The 5009-nt window shown below is 45.2% G+C and overlaps 1 pseudogene across 1 annotated transcript; it reads right to left on the bottom strand.

Moving 5' to 3' along the window:
* Positions 1-2893: 2893 nt before the first annotated feature.
* LOC308517428 (18S rRNA (guanine-N(7))-methyltransferase-like) lies at positions 2894-3805 on the bottom strand (annotated as a pseudogene). The gene has a single exon. The product of its transcript is annotated as an 18S rRNA (guanine-N(7))-methyltransferase-like (transcript).
* Between the last annotated feature and the right edge of the window lie 1204 nt (positions 3806-5009).

Raw genomic sequence — 5009 nt, 5'->3', positions numbered from 1 at the left:
GAGTTTGGGAATGAGATCTGGTGGAGATTAGAATTGCTCCGACTTATACAGTGAACGGAATCTGAGAGCCAGGAGTGACCTTGAGGGGTAAGGAGAAGCCTTGGAAAAGGACAGGCAGCCAGATTTAACAGATAAAAATATAGAATGTCCAGTAAAACTTGAATTTCACATAAACAATGGATTTTTTTTAATATAACATCCCCCATGTAAGATTAGAGACATACTTATACCAAAGAGTATTTGTTGTTTATGTGGAATTCTAATTAAACTGAATATCCTGTATTTTCTCTGGTAACCCTATGCAGCCGAAAGAGGGGGAGGCCTGGGTGGCTGGGTGAAGGGGATTGGGGGGAGAGGCGAGCTGGGCAGGGATAGAAAGACTGCCTGGTGCTCGGTGACAGGCAGCTGTTTGCTGTACAGTGTGGCCAGTGACCTGGAGACCACGTCAGAGTTCTGCTGAGGTGGGTGCCTCATGGGGGTGGGGCGTGTTGGCAGGGATGAAGGAGGAAAAGGCCATGTCTCACATGTGGGTTGACACAGGGACAGAGAGAAGAACAGAGCAGGCTTGTGCAGGGCGGAGTCCAAGATGCCAGGAGGCAGGAAACTGGAGCGGGGGTTTGGGGGATTTTGAAGGTTTGGGAGTGGCACAGAGCATCACCTCTCCCACGTGTCACCAAAGGATTCTGTGTTAGGGAGAGCATTAGACTGGATTAAGGAGGTGGAAGGGGGCTTAATGTCTTTAAACCCCAAGGAAAGGATGACTCCAGTTGACGTTGGGGTCACATATATTTATATACATACACACGTGTATGTGTCTGTGTGATCTTCTCTCTCACATGTTCGTTTTGCTAGTCTAACTCTTGGAATCCTAGTGGTATCCTGTTATCCTTGAAAGGGACCTCGGAGACAGCTTATTTCAGTAACTTCATCGTAGACAGAAGGAAACTGAGGCTAGAGGAGTGACATGCTTGTCCCCAGTCACACAGCGGAGCCGGAATTAGAACCCCCTGCTGTAACCACAGCTGTTTTTGCTCTTCTAGCTTCTCTCTCCACATTCAGGAGAGTTAACATCCCTGTGTCTCGGTTTCCTCACCTATAAAATGGGACAATAACAGTGTCACACAGGACTGTTGTGAGCACTAACTAAAGTAATAGGTGGTTAGGAGCGCCTGCCACTGCGACGTTCAGTAAGGCTTGGCTGTTTTGTTGTCATCTGTTGATCCCTATGTTGTTTCAGTCCTCTGAGAAGCTGACGCCATGACAAGATGAGACGCGAAAAAGATGGGAGGAAATGCCTCAGAGAGAAAAGAGGAGTGGATTAATTACCTGTTGCTGCAAAACAAATTACTCCAAAACTTACATTTGCTATTTCACCCAGTTCCTGAGGATCAGGATCAGGAGAGGCTTAGCTCTGAGAAGGTTGCAGCAGGGGCTGCCGTCAGCTCAAGGATCCCGAGCTCACTCACGTGGCTGCTGCTAGAGGCTTCAGCTCTTCGCCAGGTGGGTGAGAGCTGCTCAGCAGCATGGCCAATGGCTTGAGAGAGAGAGAGAGAGAGGAAGAGAGAGAAGCTGCAGTGTTTTTATAACCAATCTCAGAAGTGACATACTATCACCTGTGCCATATCCTGCTGGTCACACAGACCAAGCCTGGTACAATGGGAGGGGGCCACGTAAGAACATAAATACGGGAGGCGGGGTCATTAAGAGCCATCTTGGGGACTGGCTACCACAGGGAAGGAACCAGAGAAGATGAGCAGAACCTTCAGACCTCAGTGCAGGCCTGACCTCTGGGAGGGAAAGAGGGAAGGAAGGAGGCCTGGGAAGGAAGAGTCCTAGACTGCAGCACAGTTTAAGAAGGTTTCCCGCAGGCCAATAGGATGTCCTCAAGCCAGTGTCACCCATCGTAGGAGTCCCATGCACTTGGTGGAGGGGGGGCGGGGTGGTGTGTCCTCAGCCCAGCCTGCGCCCTCTCGCAGTCCGGAAGCCCTCAGGGGATGTCCGACTGCCGGCTTAGGGGAGCAGGCCTAAGCCGGCAGTCGGACATCCTTAGCATTGCAGTAGAGGCGGGAAAGGCTCCTGCCACCACCACTGCACTCGCCAGCCATGAACCCAGCTTCTTTCTGGCTGAGTGGCGCTCCCCCTGTGGGAGCGCACTGACACCAGGAGACAGCTCCTGTGTTGAGCCTTTTCCCCCTGGTGGTCAGTGCGCATCATAGCAACCAGTTGTTCTGCCATTTGGTTGATTTGCATATTAGCCTTTTATACATAGGATAGTTTAAAAATTATACTATTAGTTTAATTTACATTTTTACCACTTCTGAGAATTGAACAGCTTTTCCCCCATATATACATATGTACATGTATAGTTATGTGAATATATATACAGTATATATTTTCATAGTAAATTATTCCTTTCAAATTCTTTGTCCAGTTAAGGAATAGGTAACTTATCCAGTTAATCTTAGTATTTTTCTTATTAATTTATGTGTTTTATTTAGTATTATGAGGGACACTTTGTCATATTAGTTGCAAATAGTTTTCCCATAATTTTTGTTTCTCATCTTCTTTTTTTAATTTTTTTATTTTTGCCGTTAGAACTTTAATGAAGAAAATAGTATTAGATATTTTTGCTGTTGTTAATCCTCACCTGAGGATATTTTTTCCACTGCTTCTTCAGACAATGGGAGGGAGAAACATCGATGTGAGAGAGACACATCAATTGGCTGCCTCCTGCACGCACCCCAACCAGGGGCAGGGAGCGAACCCGTGACCTTTTGGTGTGCAGGCCGCTCTAACCACTGAGCAATGTTGGTTAGGGCTATTAGAACTTTTCTAGACACTCTTTTGTCAGCTGATGGAGTAGATACTTCAATATATAAAACTTTCCAGAGGCAGTGCCTGAGCTGGATGGCACAGCTCATAACTGTGTGGACCCCGAGCTGTCCCACCATTCAATGCAGCTAACAGCTTAGAAGTAGGGCTTGCGCTTGTGGCCGGTGTACTGAGTGTCAGGTCTGACTTCCTTGCCCTGGTGTCTACAGCGCTCTTTCTTCTCCAGCACCCACTCCTGGGTCTTCATCTTCCTCACCACCCCGCTCCGTGCAATCCTGTATGGGACCCTCTTGTTGGTGAATGTGGATTCCTTTGCCTCCTCTTCTTCCTTAATTTCATCTAGGCCCTTTGGCAGAAAGGTTGATGGCCCAGAAAACAGAGGTAGAACTTCTTTGCTTGGGCACTGTTGGGGTAGTCCACCACCACACCGCCAGTGAAACCAGCCCTGATGGCCTGGGTCGTAATTAGCTCCAACTGCTCTGAGTTCTCAGGGTATAGCTGCAGAACAGCTCGGGCTCCACGGACCAGCACAGAATAAAGAGAAGGAAAAAAAGCAGTACAGGAGCTTGGCCGGAAAGTCTGACTTCTTGTTAGCATTGCAGAGCCACTGCACAGCAGAAATGCTGAAACAACCATCAGAGGAGCCCGTTTGAAGGGAATGCCCTGGCCCATGTCCCCCAGAAGTAGGTCTCCTTGTGCTCCTCGGTCCAAAGCTGCGTCCAGCATGGCAAGGCTGATGTCAATGCCCACCCAATAGTGCCCCTCATCAGAGCGATTATCTCCACTCAGCCCAGTACCGCAGCCAATATCCAACAGGAAACAGGGCTTCTCATCAGGAGCTCCAATGCTCGCCCAGTCATCTTGGTCTGCACATCAGTCATCCTAGAGTTGCGCATGTATTTCCGGGCTTCATTCTGGTCGTAAAACAGCTCGGGGGTCCGCCGTGCTCCGGTCGGCGCCCGCGACACGCCATACCCACGCTTCCACAGCACCACCGCTGCTGGGGGCTCCCGAGTCCCTCATCTTCTTTTTTTTTTAATGTTAAAATTATGTGTGTGGGGCCTGCAAAAAAAAAGAAAAAAAGATCTTGAAAGAAATTCTCAAGGAAAAGAAGGTAAGAGCAACTACAAATGTGAAGGGTTGGCAAACTATGACCCATAGACCAAATTCAGCTGCTGCCTATTTTTGTAAATAAAGTTTTATTGAAACACAGCCATGCTCATTCATTTTGGACTGTTTATAATGGCTACAATGGAGAGTTGAGTAGTTGTGACAGAGACCATATGGCCCTTGGTAGAAAAATTTTGCCAATCTCTGCTCTGTATAGTTGAACTAGAATAAATTAAAAGTTATATGAAGGATATCTAATTGTGCTATAATTTATTTTTGGTCAGAAAAATGATTTATTTAATTAACTGTTGTGTATTTATAATCACCAGATAGATGCAATTATATCCTACAATTTGATAAATAAAAGGTAAAATTAACATTTTTATGTAAAGTGTTGGGATTAATATTTTATATGTCTTTGGTTTTTATAAATTTTCTTTTTCTCATAATTCATTTTTTTAAAGTTTACTTGAGCCAAACTGAGGACATATAAGGGAGAGTAAGAGATCAAATGATCTCTCATAATTCATTTTATAATAACCTTTTAAAAAAGAATAATTTTAGATTTACATAGAAATTGCAAGGGTAATACAAAGAGTACCCATATACTCCACACACATTTTCTCCTTTTATGAATCTCTTATATTAGTGGGTACACTTGTCACAAATAATGAGCTATTATTAACTAAAGTTACTATTTAATTAATTTATTTATGTTATTTATGCATACTTTGTTCAGATTTCCATACCTGAGGTCCTTCCAGGTTACCACATTCCATTTAGTTGTCAAGCCTCTTTAGGCTCCTCTTGGCTGTGACAGGTTCTCAGACTTGTTTTTGATGATCTTGACAGTTATGAAGAGTACAGTCAGGAGTTTTGTGTTATGTTCCTCAACTGGAATTGTCTGATGTTTTTCTCATGAATAGACTGGGTTATGAGCTTTGGGGAGGAGAGTCAGAGAAGTAAGGTAACATTCTTTACTTCAAGTGTACATGCTCCCAACATGACCTATCACTGTTGATGTTGACCTTGATCACCTGGCTGAGGTAGTGTTTGCCAGGTTTCTC

The sequence above is a fragment of the Myotis nattereri genome (assembly GCF_964212035.1).
Source record: "Myotis nattereri genome assembly, chromosome: 3".
NCBI classification, from domain to species: domain Eukaryota; kingdom Metazoa; phylum Chordata; class Mammalia; order Chiroptera; family Vespertilionidae; genus Myotis; species Myotis nattereri.
This window is presented reverse-complemented; position numbering and strand designations above follow the sequence as displayed.